At 36.4% G+C, this 18,777-nt stretch overlaps 1 long non-coding RNA gene across 1 annotated transcript in view; it reads left to right on the top strand.

Moving 5' to 3' along the window:
- Positions 1 to 17,713, top strand: part of LOC139827008 (uncharacterized) — a 59,017-nt gene extending 41,304 nt beyond the window's left edge. Inside the window, exons 4-7 of the long non-coding RNA XR_011737184.1 lie at positions 11,210 to 11,274; positions 13,149 to 13,231; positions 13,500 to 13,576; positions 17,590 to 17,713. This is a non-coding gene — a long non-coding RNA (uncharacterized lncRNA). The remainder of the gene's footprint in view (positions 1 to 11,209; positions 11,275 to 13,148; positions 13,232 to 13,499; positions 13,577 to 17,589) is intronic.
- The last annotated feature ends 1,064 nt before the right edge of the window (positions 17,714 to 18,777 follow it).

The following is an 18,777-nucleotide window of genomic DNA, read 5'->3' as shown; positions in this document are numbered from 1 at the left end:
TAATTAGTAAGTCATCATGAGACAGTTCTGCTTGCATGAGTATTAAACATTTATGCCAATGACAAGAGAGTAAGCCCTCTCCACCCCAGTGTGAGAACAAGAGGCCACCAGCTTCCTCCATCAAGAGAAGGGCCATAATTTTACTGTTCCCCTGAGGAAACAGAGTGGGAAGGAAAGATGAAGAGTGACTCAGTTGTACAAAGAACTGCTGCTCCTTTTTTAATTTTCCCTTGAAAAATAGCTGAGCCTCCTTAAAAGCAATGATTGGTGAAGATGTGAGAAAGACTGGGGGAGTGGGGAGATGGGAGGTTATTCACAGAAATTAAATTAGGATGCAGATGCAGGGAAGAGTGAAACATTAAGCACTGTAGAAAGCAGAATGTACTGCTGCTAAATTGTATGAAAGGAAAGAATATAACATGTAAAATCAGCTGTGAGAAAAATAGAGGCATGGGATCAGTTCTGACTGAGCACATGGCTGAAGCATCCAGAGCCCTCCCCAAAATCCTTTCGTCTCCCTGCAGCTACCAAGCTATTCTCACCTCACACCTCTGATATGGCCTTGTCTGGTGTTATATTGTGTGGGATGAGGCTTCTGTCAATCCCTGTTATCTTGCAGAAAAGGGAGCTTTATTTCTCATTATGGCTGGACTGAAAGATTGGTGCTTAGCACAGTCATTGGCTTTATAATGGTCTAAAAATCAAAGAATCAAGGAGCTGCTTTGTGTAAACAAGTGGCAAAACAGGAATAATGGCAAAGTGCTGAAAATACTTACCTAAAAAAGTCTGTTCATGTCTCATATTCCACTGGTTTATGTTTGACTTGCTTGTTTAGGTTTGTAAGCTCTGGAGGAAAAATACTGTGTTATCTATGTATATAGATCCATATGTCCTAGAGTTTCAAATGTTTTTTGTGTGTTTGAGAACATTTGGAACACTAACTCAAAAATAAATTAGCCACAGGACAGCAAATCCTGCAAGCAGAATACTGTGGATGAAAAGACAGGCTTTCTCGGGTAGTGCTTCTTGGGGTAGCCGACATCTCCCTGTATCACTGGTCATTCGATAGCTGAATTAGAACTGCCATATGGGAGGTCTGGGCTTCATTTGCAGCCAATGCAACAATCATCTTCCTGGCTTGTAAAATTCCCAGTGGCAGGTGTATGTTGCTGGAGATTTTTATGGAACATTACTTTTCTACTTTGTAACCAGAAAAGGCTTTTATTTTCCTTTGCTTCTCCCACTCCATCCCAACAAGGTTTTCACTGGAAATAAACTGCAGTCCAGAGGGGTGTTGTCTTTGTCATCTAACAGATTGGCAGCCAGTGTTAGCAGGATTTTGTCTTCAGTAAGGCAAAAAGACATTTCAGAGCTTTTAGGAGATGTAAGAGCAAGCTTTCTCTCATTGAACTGGCTTTCTCATCAGTTGCACCATGAAGACAAGAGGACTAGGCATCTCACTGGGAAAATTCATGATTTTGGAGAAGTGTTTAACTTTTCTTCTATTTCACACTGACAAAGAGAAATGTAAGTTGCTGAATGACAAGGGACATGAGCATAATTTTTAAATTTACCAGTCCTTTCTAAGGGCTGTTGACACTCAGAACAAAGATTTATGAGAATAACTCCCTGTGTCAGGTATGTTTGACTATTTAATAGAAATTCTCAGATGCTTGATGTCAAGGGTCAAGAGCCTGAAAAATTCTGAGCTGGGTTTGTCCCACCTGAATTTGGATGTTTACATGTGAATTTGATATTTTGACTCCCTTTGTTGTCAATGGAAATAAATGAGTACTTTTCAGGCATGAGTTATGTCTATCTTAGTTCTTCACCTTTAGGTGCTTATTTCCTTTACATGCTTTGCTCTCTAGCTCGGATGTACTTAAGTGGAATGAAACCCATCCTGAATCCTAATTCTTAAAAATGCTGACAACTTAGAATTTTTTTCAAACATGGGAGCTTCTCTGGTATGAAAAATATATACTTGACATCAAGCTAACACCCAAAAATAGATTTCCTAAATGTTATATTTATATATGACTCAGTTTCCCATCTGTGAAATATTCACAGAGAGCTTCCTCACTTTAAAGACATGCTGAAGAGTTTTAGAAAATAATAAGAGAAGCCCTTTAAGGTGACAAAACATTATATATAGAGATATAAAATATTGTTGAAGCCATTCTTCAACAACATGGGGTATATAGGAATTAGGCCACACCGTACATAACAGTGAAATAAAATTAAAAAAAAAAAAAAGGAGAAATTGAAGAAATAGAAGAAAACAAACTGAACTACAATATCAAATATCACTAATTCTCTATATCGAATGATTGATTGTGACAAAAGTTCTGTAGATGTCAGAATATCACCGAATCACAGAATGGTTGGGGCTGGAAGGAAGCCCTGGACACCATCTAGTCCAACCCACCTGCTAAAGTTGGTAGACCTAGAGTAGATTGCACAGGAACATGTCCAGGCAGGTTCTGAATGGAGTCTCCAGAGAAGGAGACTCCACAACCTCTCTGGGCAACCTGTTCCAGTGCTACAGCACCCCCAAAGTGAAGAAAGTTTTCCTCAGACTTAGATGGAACCTCCTATGCTTCAGTCTGTGCCTGTTGCCTCTCACCCTATCGTTGGGCACCACTGAAAGGAGTCTGGTCCCATCCTCTTGACACCCATCCTTGAGATATTTATAAACATTGATGAGATCCCCTTTCAGCCTTCTCTTCTCCAGGCTGAACAGACCCAGCTCTCTCAGTCTCTCCTCATAAGAAAGATGCTCCAGACCCCTCATCATCTTCATAGCCTGCCACTGGAGTCCCTTCAGTAATTCCTTGTCCTTCTTAAAGTGGAGAGCCCAGAACTAGATGCAGTAGTCCAGATGTGGCCTCACCAGGGCGGAGTAGAGGGGGAGGAAAACCTTCCTCTACCTGCTCGTCACACTCATCCTAATGCACCACAGGATACCTTTGACCTTCTTGGCCACAAGGGCACATTGTTGACTCATGGTAAAATATACTATCACATTGCCAAACTTTACTATATACAAGGGATTCTAAATGAGATTGCATAAGCAACCTAAGTCTGGTGATTTTGTCATATTTTAGTCCTTGAATTTGCTGTCTTAATGCTCTTTTTAATGAAGCACTGTATTTAGTGTGCAGCTTGTTTGAATAATTGGCAAACAGTTGTGAACACAATTTCAAAATTTAATTACTCATTAGAATTATGCATAATTATGTCTTTTAAGTTTTTTTTGATGAGCATATGAACAATCATTTTATTAATTTTAAGGAATACTGGTGCTCATACAAATATTCATTTTCTTGGGCAAACAACAGTATTCATCTGCCAAAAAAGAATGCTCATTGTTTGCTATCCAATTAATTAATATTTGCTATACATTTGACTAATTTTGTCTTCTAATAACAGTGCGTCCTCCTAGCATACAAAAATAGCTACTGTGGTAACAGTCTTATGTTTATAAACTTTAAATGATAAATTATTTTCACACTCACTCTGTCTAGATATTCCAATTCCTGATCCTCTTAAAACTATGAGCTTGGGAAATTTTGTCTTCCTTATTTTACAGATCGGGGACTGAGGGTTACACGCATAAAGCTGAGCATGTTCAGAGGGAAGGAGGTCAGAAGACAGCAGAGTCAACAGCTGAAACTTGATTAGCTAAACCTCCGACCAGGACTTTATTGGCAAGCATGTCTTCCATCAGATTAGATGTATCATTAAAATATTGAGATTTGTAGTATATTGGTATCCCCAAATATACCTTCGCAGCACATTGTTCAGCACTTTTCAAAGCTAGGACTTGTTTTTAGATGTCTATCCCCATGCTTATTCATTTAAGAACCTAGGCAGATATTTTCTGTGCACTTTCTGTTTACACGTAAATCGCATGTGATCAAGGCCTTTTCCCCTTTCCTAGGCTTTCATAGTTGTCACCTGTCTCTTAGAGGATATTAACCTCCTGTCAGATTCAGAAGACTAGTGAGGTATGTACCATAGTGATGTACCAACTTGGTGCAAACACAGCTTTAAACAGCCTTGAGCCAGGTAAACTGAGGTGGTGGAGTTTAAAATGAAGCAGTGGACGCTGCAGATGAAATGGATGAGGAATGGTGCCATAGTCTGTTCTGTCAGCTGCACTGTGGATCTGGCACAGAACAGTTTGAGAATTTCCTCCATTTAGTTTTGCACTGCATCAGTCTGTAAATCCTTTAGAGGATGGGTGCCTGCATACACACAACCTTTCTGGACTCAGTTTGCAAGGATCTAAATCTCTGGTTTGTGCAAACAAATGTTTTCATTAACTCTGAAATAAAAAATAAACAGCAGAAATTTCTAATGGTTGCAGATAATATTTTTCTATGGGGTAAACATCTGTAGAATCATGAACCAAGCATTGCTCAGACTTAAAGGGGATATTTGTAATTTTCTGCCCAAGGTAGAACTGATTTCAGCTGGAAAGTAGGAGTGATTAATACTATTCTTTTTTTTTCCTCATAGGACTAGAGGATATAAGATAGCTGACAGTCTCTTGGGCAGTCAGTCCCAGATCTGTCATGTCATATTTTAATCATGTTTGCCTGATCTTAAAAATGATAATTTTTCCTTTGTTTCTACTGTTTCTAATAGAAAGTAGTCTTACAGTCTTGCTTCCTCAATAGTTTGAAACCTTCTTTCCATTTCCAGCCTGAATTTATTCTCAGCCAGTTCACATGTATTTTTTCCGATGCCAGTGTTGCTAATACGGTTGCTGGGCTGAAATAGCTCATTTTCCTCATTTGTATTTAGGGAGAACAAGTGTATGCCTTCTGGTTCTTCATTTTGTTTAGGTAAATACTTCAAGTTCTTTTACACTCCTTTTGTAAAACGATTTTTTCACTTTTCAACTTGTGCAAGGCTAGTGCAAAAAGGACTTGCTTCATAATTTGAGACATAACTGGTATGTCAATAATGTACATTTATGTGTGCAGAAACGTCTGTAGCTATTACATCAGGTTGGAGAACATGTCATGAGGTAGATGTATTTGGGGTCAAAAGGAATATCACTACTTAAGTCTCTGAAATCCTACATCTTCATCTCTGAGTCTTGGAAAAATTGCTGTGAGCAGCTTCTTTAGAGTGGATAGCCATTTCAGAGAGTCAATACACGTTCACTAGTTCAGAGAATTTGAAGACCGATTTGGTACATTTGTTTTCCTAAGTTTATCTGTGTTTACCCTTGCACTTCTTGTATATCATATAAACATCCTAACTACTGCTCATTGTAACAGAAAATAGAAGAAAAGCTATGAGGAAAGTATATTTTGATCTATTTTAAATAGATTTATGTATACTGCATAGTTGAATACAGTAAAAGTATATTTCAAAACCCAAATCAGACATCTTCAGAGAAAATATAAAAGTTGTGTCATTTCCTACATGTTGTTATCAGTGATTAAATATTGAAGTATTTTAATACGTAGGATTATTATGTATTATGACTAACACTTCGCACTGTGTCTCTGTTACTTCTAGTTGGACTGCTTGCTTTCTTCTGTCTTGTGTTACTGAATTTTGAAATCTGAGTTCCACAATAATATTTCCATTTCCAGGATGAAGTGGGCTTGGTTTTTTTTTTTTGTTTGTTTGTTTGTTTGTTTGTATTTTTATTTTTTGTTTGTTTTTGTTTGTTGTTGATGTTGTTGTTATTGTGTTTTGGTTTTGTTGGTTTTGTTTTGTTTATTTTTTTCTCGGTGTTTTTGTTTGTTTGTTTTGCTTTGTTTTGTGTGATTTTGGTTTTTTTTGTGTGTGTTTTTTTGTGTTTTTTTTTTTGTTTGTTTGTTTGTTTGTTTCATAATAAATGTGCAGTCATCTAATTCTTGTTAACTGATATCTTGTTTGAACTTTTTTTTGGCAATGTACAGCAGCTCCAGGCCTCTTAAAGGTTAAAATAATATAAAACATTTCGTTAAACCAAGTTTTCTAAGTGCACAGGCAAAAGCCATATAAGAAGGCAATCCAAACTGTGGATCCTTTGTCATATACCCACAAGTTTATAAATTCAAATTTGGAGATTGTGTTTTAAATAACAGCCTTATAAATTTCTTTACTTTTCTTGAGAAGATACATGTTTGCAACTTTAATGCATAATATTTGAATTATTCATCGTAATTAAAATTGATTATGAGAATTAATTAAAAGACACTCTACTGGTTAATGGAAATGTAGTTAAACTAAATCACAAAAATACCATTTGTTGTTCATCCTTAGAGTCATGTTGGTTTCAGAAAGTATATTCTATAAATTATAAGGGAGATATAAATTCTGTATCAGAATAAGGAAATCTATTATTTCTTACAAAAAAAAAAAAAAGGAACTGCATTTTCTGGTTTTGGAAGAGTATGGATTCTCTTTTTATGTAAGGCTCGCTGCAATAGTCAAAAATGTAATCTAAAAAAGGTTTACAGTGACCTCTAATTAATTTTTTTTCCAAATCTTGTAAAACGGGATTCAACTCCCTTCCTCCCATCTCATCATCTTTCCCAGGATATTCTGGCAACATATATAAAGTCATAATAAATAAATCAGCTTTTAGAAGCATCAAGCATCAAGAGCAATCTTCTGGATCACTGAATCCAGGAAGTGAATTCTTGCTATTACAGCCAATCTGATTACAAAAGTCATCAAGTTTCACCTCTGCAATAGGTAGATCTTTTGCCTTTTTTATTATTACTCAGGAGATTGCTTCAGATTCTCACTATTCTTATAACTGGCAATGCTTAGATTTCCAGTCTAAATGTATTAATTACCAGTTCATGCTCATCTTCTTTGAAAAGCTCTTTATTTGATCTCAAATTGTGACTTGATGACTTGATGACTGATTTTGAAAGCTATGATGGGAATCCATTATCAACTGTTCAGAGAAATGCTCTCAATGAATTGCCTAATTTCCACTATGTGAAATACAGTGTAACTATTTCTATTCTCTCTCTGGTTGAGGTTGTTGAAAGGAAAAGAGCCAAAAGAAATATTTAAAGAATAAGTTTTTAGATGTTTTAGTGTAAGACTTGAGTGGTGATTTCAACAGGATGAATAGATGCTAGGGAATGTAAGAGCTGAATTTAACAGCTGAAGGTGACCTAAGGTGCACTTCTATTTATGGTAAAGATATCACACTTAAGGGAAACAGATTGTGCAGAGAAGAATAAATGAGACATTGTCTAGAAAACTGGCCATCCTATGTCTTAACTTAATTGAATATTTTCCATTGAGTCTGTTTTTCAGAGGATTTTTTTTTTAATGTTTTTTAATTTATTTATCTGAAGTGTCAAGTGCATTCTGGAACTCTTATATAGCTGTGTTTCCTTTGAAATTAAATTCTACTGGCGTCAGATTGAAGTTGAATGATTTTCTACATCCATACTGAGAATCAATTTCTCAAAATAAAAACCTTTCCAAACACAAGAAGGTTTTAAGGTAGTGTTGGACATATCTGTCTTACACAGCCAGACTGAAAATGCTCGATGAACACTTGAAGGGTCCTGTTTATTGTTACTAGGGAAGTATTAGTTGGGATCTTGGGGTCTTCACACAAAGAGGAATTTAAGAGCCTTTGACATTAATCTTGATGTTCACCTCCATTATTTTTCAAAGACTAGGTTTACTCTCAGTCGAATATCTTGCACAGTCTGTAGAATTTTCTTGTCACTCGTATCTCTCATGTGCATTTTTTCCCTTTATACTGAATGAACTAAGTTGGAATCATTTCCTAAGCAGTGAAGAACTCTGACCCACGTTTTCATGACATCAAAAAATACGTTCTCAGACAGCATGGCAAGGTGCTGTCCTCCAAAAGATGAGTGAGATACTAAAGACTTGCCCCAGAACACTTCCTGCTAAGGTCCAGGGAGTGCTGGGCTGGCAGTGTCAAAATGTCAAGCATATTTGGAGAGGGAAGAAACTATAGTTTAATATCAGCTGCGTTCTCCCTAGCCAGGAGAAGAAAGGGCAGAAGGTAAGAAATAAGGTTGTAACCGTAGGCAGTTCTGAGTGGAAGAGCTAAGAGATGAATAGGTGTGGCTCATCTTTTTATTAAGAGAGGAAAGATTTTGTTAGCAACTGTAGTACTGCCAAAGAACATTGTGTTGAACTGTGAAGATAAAAAAAAACCCAAACAGACAGACCCCAAAACACTTGTCATTTTGTATTGTTGGGTTAAAGTTACAATGATCCATGAATCTCAAAATCAATACACTTCTCCACTCTGGAGAGGCTGGGCCTGAAGGATGTTTGGCTTGTATGCTTCTACTGTATGACAATAAGAATAGTGAATGGTTTTATGTTTCCTTCGGCAGTTGTAAATGTATTTGAAGCAGCAACATTCCCTCTAAAAGGACTCTAACAAAATGAAACCCAGAAACCTTTATATTAAAAAGAAGGGTAAATTTCCATGTACCCAAGAGTCTTTAAACTGTCTTTGTGACTTAAGTTTCTTACATCCGCAGATTGTCTCTATTAGTAACTGTTGCATTGCCAGTGATGAAAACTGTAAGTGTAAGCAATTGAAATCTCCAAGAAGGTACATTTCTAAAACGGTTTTCATTGACTTGGAGACAGTTGTAGCATGGGATTTTCATTTCTAACTTACCTACAGTAATTATCCATGTTCTGCTAAAGGTTATTTATTGTTTAATTAAAATGTATGCAGGGGATGAAAAGGCCATTAGGATAAAACATTGTGTCAAAACCAAAAAGTTGCAATAAAGTTTGAGCATGGAAATGCCTACTGCTGGCTTCTGTATATTTATTGCCAAGCTCTAGTAGCAAACTTCAGAGAAACAAAGTATTATGTTACTCTGAAGTAATCATCTGCTTCTATAAAATTAGAAAAGAATTTGAATTATTTATTCAGCAAGTCTAACCAAGACAAAGCACATTCATGGACTAGCATGCTGTGACAGTAGGTATAACACCCTCATTGAAGAATGGTTTGCTTTCCAACCTAAATTCAATATGACTAGGGGAGAACTGATTGAAAAGGAAAGGCTCTGCCAGTTAGAAAAGGCAATTTTTTATTTTTTTTTTTTTCAGGAAAGGTATCAGTTCATATATATGCTTAATAAATTAACCCATCTTTGTAGAGAAAACTGCAAATGCATTTTATTCAAAGGTGCTCTGCTAGTTTGAAGCTTAAATTCGTTAATCTCTGCCAGTTTTTACACTTGTCTGGTACAGTTTGAAATGCTTGCCCTGATACATCATCTGAGGATAAGAATCTATTTGAATTTATGGGGAACACTATCACTGTGACATGTGGGAATTTGCATGTATAACTCCAGAACAATAGGAAGAGTTAAACATGTAAATTCCTATGTATTGCAATATGTGAGTGAAAATATTATCTTAAAATAAAAAATTGCAGTTTTATAATTAAAGGTGGATCAATTAAATTCCAGTATGTGGTTCATCTCATGGTTTCTGCACAGGTGTTTTTTGAACCTTTGAACCTTTAACTAATTCATTCTCATTGCGTGTCCTCAGAAGGTCCAGAAATTTCTCAAAACCAAAATCATTTCACTCACCAATTCCTGGACCTGGCTGTGTTTCAAGTAGGTGATTTTTACATTTCCCCTACGTTGTCCATTTTCCAGTAAGAGGTACGTATGAGAGGGATGGTTTTAGGACACTTTTATATCTCTGGTAGTCCCTGGACAAAAGTTCCTGTAAAAGTTAGAACAGCTCAATCACATCTCTAAATTGTGCTTGACTGTGGTGGAACCAGAGGGATGCTCCACAGCCAAGAATAATTGGAGAGTGGTGTGCTCTGATTAGGCCCTATTTGTCCCTTGGCAAAGCTTGCGTGTTGGTATTACATCTGTGTATGGCATTTCTGTCAGCTGGTGCTGGGCTTTCCATGCCAGAAAAATTTCTGTTGAGCATCCAGGTCTTCCTGCTGTCGGAGTGGCACAGAGGGAGTAGATTGCCACAGGTTAATTTTCTGTTATCTTTAGATAACTATTAGAAAACTTTATGAGACAGTATTCTGGCTGCTACTTTATTCCAAAAAGCACTTTACTGTATTGGGGTTTTTTTTATTTTTTATTTTTTTTTTTTAAAGACTGATCTCTCTGCAAATGCTATGACACATCTAGAACACAAGTCAAATTCACATTACCTGAGCAGAGTTGCGTAGTTTGGGAGTGTGGCTTTTCCTCTTGGGTCAGGTTGGTGGGGATTGAGGCAAGGCAAGGTGGTCCTCTTTGGTAACAGGTCTTCTGGAAATTTTATGTAAAAAATGCCCAATTAGTGAAAGGAGTATGTTCTCTGGCAGTGCGGTTGACTTTTGCTGCCCTTCTGTGTCAAATTATAGTTGTGGACTTGTGACCTTTATTAAAATTTTAAAGCACATGTCAAAGTAGTTATTCATTCTGAATTGGTGATGGTGGTGCAGATGCTCTGTAGAGTCTTTAAAACAGATATCCCATTGCAAAGCTGCCCACAGTCATGAGAGACTGAGCTCAGTGAGCTTTTCTGATCATTTGTACTTATCTACTGTTACTTCTGTGTTGAGTGGAGAGAGAAGCAGGCAGATTCAACCACTCAAGTACTGAATTACGTTCTGGAGTTTTCTTCACTGACTGCACAGGACTGAGGAATAGAAATGTATGTGTTAAGAGCCTAAAACCAGGTGGGTCTGGGAGACTAAATCTCATTTTATAACCTAAGCATTGGCCATTTGGCTAAAATGAAACTACTGAAAGCCTAATTTCTTGGTTTCAAACATCTGAAGTCTGAACAGCAATCTGAGGCCTTGCACAGCTACATTAGCCTCTTAAGTCCATCTCTTGCTGTTCCCTGAGCCTGTGATGATAGTTTGCCTGAAGTCTCGTTATATAGGTAATTAAAATTGTTATCGAGAAGAATCATATACCACTCTCTCTATGAAGTATCATGATAGTATCTTTTGACAAACTCACTTTGTTTGTTTGGACAAAATGCATTTATTGTGTGATATTGTGAGATTTCATTGAAAATCCTAAGAGGTAATTGCTTTATGCTACTCATGTATTGTTTGTAATGCAGAATTTTAAAGCAGGTATCGCAAGTAGTGATGTATATTCACAAGTATGTAGTGATGTAATCACAAGTAGTGATGAAGTTTACAGTGACCATTCTCTCAAGTAAACTTGTTTTTTCTCTCTTTCAGAAAGCTGGACTGTTATGTTCTTTCTTCAGATAGCTGTTTGAAAAAGAACCTACAGTAGAATGAAGGTATCTGTTCAATTTCCATTTTACTTCACACTAGATAACATTGAAAACAAAGATGTTATTTTTTTTCCCTTGTTTGTCACCAGATAAGAAAAAAAAAACCACAAACAACAAACCCAGAACTTTTTTTTTTTTTAATTTCACCATTGTTTCTCTGTAAACAAAAGAGAAACTATGTTTAAAATAAAAGCTTCTATATACCCGTCCTGATTCACGAGCTCTACAAAGCTGGTATTTTGCTGAGTAGTTATTTTGAAACAAGGAGTCATTAGATGTCCCCCCACACACACTGCTTAGGGAAAAAGGTCTCCTAGTATGTAAGCTCAAGTGAAGGTAATTATTGTCTTCCAGAATTTTTTTGATTTTGTGACATTTTTTGTACAGATGCCCAGGCAACTTTGAGTTACTAAATATTTGTATATGCTTATATTAATTTAGAATCACAGAACCATAGAATGGTTTGGATTGGAGGGATCATCTAGTCCAACCTCCTGCCATGGACAGGGACATCTTTCACTAGACCAAGTTGCTCAAAGCCCTGTCCAATCTGACCTTGAACACTTCCAGGGACGGGGCATCCCCGGCTTCTCTGGGCCACCTGCTCCAGTGTCTTATCTCCCTCATTGTAAAAAAAAAATTCTTCCTTACATCCAATCTATACCTAACCTCCTCCTCCTTCATTTTAAAATTATTGCCCTTTGCCTTGTCACTAAAGGCCTTGGTAAAAACAACAATAACAACAACAACAACAAAAACACAAAACACAAAACAAAAACAAAAATAACCAACCAACCAACCAACCTCCCTCTGTTTTTCTAATAAACCTCCCCTGTCTATTGAAAGGCTACAATAAGGTATCCCTGGAGACTTTTCCAAGTTGAACAACATCAACCCTCTCAGCCTCTCGCAGGACAGGTGTTCCAGTTTAATGCCTTTACTTTTGTGATTTCAAGCAAGACAAATATTCTGGACCATTTCACACCTCATAATGCCATACCAAATAGCATCTACCCAACCGCCTTTCCACCATAACACCGTTGCTCATGTAACCAACCATTAAACTTCCTTTCAATTCCCCTGTAATGTAGATCACTCACAAGATCCAAGTTCTACAAGAGCTGTTAAAGACAAAATGTTACAGAGTACTTTTTTGCCTGCATTTCACCTTTATGATAAAACGGACCAAAAGACCATTTCTCCAGGAATTCTCTACTTCATTGATTGAAGGTGTCCACAGTCCTGGGCTTCAAACTGATTGAAATGTGTTACAGATTTTTCAAGATTGGACATGGAAGGTTGGACTTCAACAGGAAATCTCAGATTACTTTTCGTTTTACAAAGTTGCCATATGAATTGAGCAAATATTAGGGGAAAAAAAATCCACAACTGTATCAGCATTGTCACATCTGGTTTACAAGAATGATGGGCACAATTTGCTGTGAAATTTCTGACTACCTTATAAGTTACTCTGAAAAAAAGCAGACTTAGAATTTTTCTTTTTTTATTTTTTCTTTTCTCTTTTTTCTTTTTTCTTTTTTCTTTCTTTTTTTTCTTTTTTCCTTTTTCTTTTTTCTTTTTTCTTTTTCTTTTTTCTTTTTCTTTTTTCCTTTTTCTTTTTTCTTTTTTCTTTTTTCTTTTTTCTTTTTTCTTTTTTCTTTTTTCTTTTTTCTTTTTTCTTTTTTCTTTTTTCTTTTTCTTTCCTTTTTTCTGTTTTCTTTTTTCTTTCTTATTTTTCTTTTTTTTCCCTTTTCCCTTTTCCCTTTTCTCTTTTTCCTCTTTTTTCTTATTTCTTTTTATTTTCTTTATTTTCTTCTTATTTTTCCCCATATTTAATTTATACATAAAACTCATCTAACATTGTATTTTCTTCCTGACAGTGAACAATCCTGGATGCTTAGGAACGAAGATAAGTTACACATGAATATAAGAAACTGTAGAAGAATAGAGTAATCATTCTTTGGTATGCAAATTGTCTCTATTTTAACTCTGCCTTATTCCTGTCTGTTGTCTTCTTTAAGAGCTTATATTTATGGTCATTATTAAGAAGCAATTAAGCACCTCTGATAATCTTTTTAGAGATATACCTGTTTAATTATCTATTTATTTTATTTTACCATATTCTTTCAGAGATGGGCTCATTAGACTAGTGTTTGGTACTCAAAATGGTGAGTACACACTGCATTTATAAAACATTATAGTTTTATCTACTGTTTTTTGTCTGTTCCTAGTAATTCCTAACATCCTGCCTGACAACAGGTGGATATCGAGGTGGTGGTGTCAGAGAAGTATCCACAGTGACCCCAAGGTACCTCTTCAAAACATTAGGAGGAAACAAGACTCTTTACTGATATATCTTTCTCTCTTTGCTAGAACTATTCTCAACTGTAGGTTTTGCTAATTTGGTTGTTAAAACAATTTGACCAACTGGTCTTTCAGTGTTAGGCTGATGGATCATTAGAAGCTGAAGAATTATTCTGTGGAAATACTGTTACATGTTTGTCTACATTTTACTGTGTTTTTCCCATATGTTCTGTCATATTCTTCCTGGGGCATCCATCATTAGACACCTGGGGGTATGGTTGGGGCCTAGATGTACTGGGTTTGGTTCAAGGTCCAGCACTTCAGATTAGTCTGCTTGAAATGTCACATTAGCAGGTAACATTTTTGGGAAATATACTTACTACTGCAGAGAGTCCTTTTACAAATTATTACAAGGATTTCTAGTATTTAATTTATGGTGCATTGGTAATGCTGTATATGAACAGAAGTCTTCACTTCTTTTGGATCGAGTTCCATTATTCTCTGCCCATGTAGAGGGACCTTCATGCACCTCACCAACTCAATTACAGAGTGATATTTTCTTCTGCTTAGCTAAATCATTATTCAAGGTGAATGGCTTCTAAATGTATCCTAATTTATGTATTGGGAAAGAAATTGTTTACACCCAGATTAACAAGAAACTTGGGCATTGTTAGACTAAACATAGCAATGCAAGGACCCAGACCTACAAATTTACCAAGTCAGACTAGGCAACTCATATGCATAAACAGTGAATAAGGAAAGTTAGATACCTTTGGCTGAGAGTCACAATAGCCATCACAGTCTTGATCACACCAGTCAAGAAACAATGCTGAAGTAAGGAGAGTGAAATTCTACCTGTCTTCTGGCCTAGAACAGCCAGAACACTGATCAATACACTGAACTTGAATGTTTTTAGGTGTATTGTCTATATATATAGGCAGACCAGTTTATATCTGTGGCTAGGCTACCTCATAGTGTTGTGTTATATGAACTTAATTTTGAAAAAGAATATCAGTTTCCTTACGTCACCAAAAATATAACCTTTCATGAAAAGAAGAAACATTAAAAATATACCTACCTGTGACCTGACAATAGTTTGAATAGACAGATCTGATGCAATATTCAGCAGATATCTGTCAAGTTTGGACACCACAAGATTATTTCTGTACTCCTGTATGACATGTAGGACTGGATAGCAGTGGTTTAGAGGAATTATTTTGCAAGTGCAAAAGCATCTTTTGTGAGCAGTAAAGGTAAATAGTGGTTATAGGTCAAAGCCTTAGAAATCCAGGTGATAACCTTCAAAAGGAGCTACTTCAGCAACAAGTCAACCCAGTCTTCAGGCTCTATCTAATTAATTGGAAGCTTGCAATGTTCTTTCAGACCTGATGTTGGAGAGAGATGACCATTAGGCATACAAATCAGCAATAGGGTGATCAAGGTTACAAGGCAGGTTACCCACTTGCACTGCAATGGAAAACTTATTTTCTTCCAGTCCTCTTGCCAAGCACTAGAAATTCCAAAAATTCCCAAGTGGATCCAGTTGGGGGCCAACTTATTAATGGGAGATCTCATGACTTTTTACACCTCATTATAGATGCCACAATGTCCTCAACAGAAGTAGAGTATTTTAGTAGTGGTATTGTTATACTTTTTTAAAATTAGTATCCTTTTCCTTCCTCATCCCGATGGCAAAATCCTCATTTAACTATCATCAGTAAGACAGGAGGAGACTCAGTTCCATTAGATTTACAGAAAGAGAAAACTCTGACTGTTTCAAGTTCCATAGGCATTTTGAGACACAACAGTTTTATCTACTATTTTGTATGACAAGGTAATTTCACTTAATACTTGTTATAGTTTCTTAACTTAGCTGTGTATCTGATACATATTAAACACAGAAGAAGCTCACTGTTGCATGGGTTGTAAGAGTCTGATGAAAGTGCAAAGCTGCAAAACACAGCTCCAAAATACTGTATTTTCTAAAGTAATAAGGTCAAAATTATTTTAATCTTTATTTTACATCTCTGGTTAACCGTACTGTTTTCTAAATATTGCTGACAGTTTAGTATTACCAGAAAAAATGTATTTCATATGCACAATTCACTTGGGTTAAACTTGGTTTAACCTTTGCCAATGCATATATACATGTATATATGTTAAGAAAATTTGGCTGGTTTTTAATTATTTAGTTCTTTGTCAACATCATCTTCATTGACTACATAAGTTCAGAAAGTGGTGTTATTACAATTTACTTTTGAATTATAACTTTCCTTGTTATGTTTTAATAAGAAATGGTCTCACTGTCCCACCAAGTGCATCAGTTGGCAACTATTCAAAAAAATGAGACAAATTCACCTTCCTGCCATGTCCCTTCTAAACAGTGCAGTTTAAATTCTTCTGTTCCCTTGTTTATCTTCTCTCTCACACTGTTACTGTTCTCCTCTCATTCTTGCTTTCAATCTCTTCCTTTGGTTCCCCTTCTTCCCTGTTCTGTGGGGTTGCAAAAGTTACAGTGCAGTATTCAGGGATTATTTTTCTTTGTTGAATATTCTAAAACATACTAATTCATCATGCTGGCCTAAGCCCATTATTTCTTTTTCTAAGTCAGCTGGATCCAAATTCTATTGTAATCAATGGAAAAAATACAATATGATCCAGTAGGGTTAACTCCCATATTAGTGGAAACAGGGAATGTAATTGGAAAGCATGATCATCCTATAAAACGTGGTGATGACATGAAAGTCACTCTCCCTCTTTACTGGGTAGTGATGGTAAGTTGCAGAAGTAGTCCTGCTTGGTTTCTCTTCTCTGAAGGCTGACATTTTAGATTATTTAAATGGTAAAGAGAAGCCCAAGGGAGGCTTTTTATGTATAAAATCAAGGTTTGAGGAGCAAAAGCCTATGGAGTTTCAAGTAATTCAAAGAACAGATACTGAAGAAGTTATTTTTTGCTTTTTGCTCTGTTTTAAGCTTAAAAGGTAGGATGAATACTATTGCCTACCTGAAAATATCTAGCAAACAAAAGGAAAAGCAAATACAACCAGGAAAATGTTGGTGGAGTCCTACTGGGAGAATTTAATCCTGGATTCTGTATGATTTAAGAACAAAGGATAATGAGGAAATCATTGGGCATCATTAGCTGTTACAGACATTGCTGTTTTATTCTCTAATAGCAGGCTACAATTAATTTGTGAACCTGAACTGTTAAAAAGAATTAACATAAAAAATTATTAGCTATGAAAATAACTGACATATAGAGGTACCTATATAATGCTCATTGAAATTCTGTGTAAGCAGGTGAAAATTTTTGAAATGAATATCAAAACTATTTCATTTTATGATCCAGAAGTACGACCGCTAATTAAGGCTGAAATGTGAACTAGGAGGTTAGGAAAACTTAAAATACTACTTTGTCTTTTCACCTGTTTGTCTCTCTCTTTATCATCCTTCCTCTTCACTCCGAAAAAAGTAACAAATGATTCATGGATGGATGTAAGCAATGACTTACTCTGCCAGGCTTAAACCTGTCACTGGTAATTTGCTTGTGTACTTCTGGATAACAAGGCCTTTCGCCTTCTTTCATGCCTCTGTGTGTGTGTGTGTGCGTGCATGTGTTCTACACCATATAATTTATCTAGTCTAGGAAAAATGCAGAGAAAGAAGAGAAGGTGTGAACATTTTAGAGAAATCATTCTTCGAACAAGTGGATCAAGAAAAGCTAACAGCATACAATTATCCCATTTGTAAGTGTCACTGATGTTGCTGTGTAAGAGCCATTTAGGTTGTTGAGTTGGATTTACATTTACTATAATAACGAGAGTATTACCTTTTATTTTGACACTAGGATGTTTTAGTCAAATGGGATAACATTATTTGTGTGTTTTCCCCAAAATCCTGTTCCTCTCACTTGGACTGTTAGCCATTTATGATCATTGTTATTATTATATCTTCTTGTCACTAGAGTTGTTGATTTTCTTTTTTTTATACATGTTATTTCAATGCTGTCATCCCCAGGTATTCATCATGTTTTTGTTAGATACCACATGCACATCAGATTTGCTCCAGTAGTGTAAGTGAGGAAGAGACAAAACCCAAGTGTTGCTGTCACCAGGTATTCAAAATCTGGGGATGGAGAGCAAGACATAGAGAGGTAAGATTTTAGCTGTATCCTGAATACTGGCTCTTTCTACTATGGATGTCTTGGCAATATGTCCTCTGAGAGAAATTCTCAGTAGGATCTTCTTATTAAGAGTAGCTTTCCTCTAACTGGGCTCTTAGTTACATGTTGTCTTGTTGATACTGTCCAGAGATTCTTGTTTCTTCTTTAGCTATATTAATAAATATTTAATATTTGGATAAATTTGGAACAATAACTTCTACAAAAAGGGAAAGATGCCAATATCTGCCAGGTTTCAATTTTCTAACAGCATCATCCCAACAATAGACTGTGGTCTTTTCCCAATGTATTCTTTGATGGTGAACAGTATATAAGGGAAAACTATTTCTGGATGCTCTTTAATTAGAATGACTGATGTTTTCACTGAGGCTTGCAGACAGTGCTGACACTTCAGTGTTCTTTTCTGAGGCAATAGCTCAGTGACAATTGACAGAGAAACAACATCTGCAATACTGAGGAGTAATATATTTCTTCTGATATTTCTAGGAGCCTTACAGCTCGATCTCAAGGTCATAAAGTCCAAGCTGTGTTGCAGCAAATACAGAACTGGCTTCCAGAGCTCAGAGCCCTGTATAACACTCAAGCTAACTCAAGCTACTGTCCCATTTCAACAAGGCTTTACAAACTCAGTTGGCATGGCTGCTCCTGTTGATAGCAGTCTCCTGGTCTACACCAGGCCTGTCACACAGAGGAGGTGGTATTCTTCAGTCCCTTCCTCTCCCTTCCCCAAGCAAAATCCCTTGCTCATGGAACCTTGAACTGCTGCACCCCTCATCCCCACAGGCTACAGCCTCTTACCCCAGTTGGGGTCTGCTGCCTTCCCAATGCTGCTCCAGTATCTCCACAAATACAGTCTTTTTATATCACACAAGGCCTCTTGTCTACAGCACAATCACAATTTGGGATCATAAAGCATTTATTTTCACTGCTTTCCTTCCACACATAACTACTCCTGGAAATCTGGTCTACAGCACTGTTCCCTCCAACACAGGCTTCACCTCCACATGGCTATGATTTCTATTTCA

The sequence above is a fragment of the Patagioenas fasciata genome, chromosome 1 (assembly GCF_037038585.1).
Source record: "Patagioenas fasciata isolate bPatFas1 chromosome 1, bPatFas1.hap1, whole genome shotgun sequence".
In the NCBI taxonomy this organism is placed as follows: Eukaryota; Metazoa; Chordata; class Aves; order Columbiformes; family Columbidae; genus Patagioenas; species Patagioenas fasciata.
Note: the sequence above shows the minus strand (reverse complement) of the source record. Positions and strands in the feature narration are given on the sequence as shown.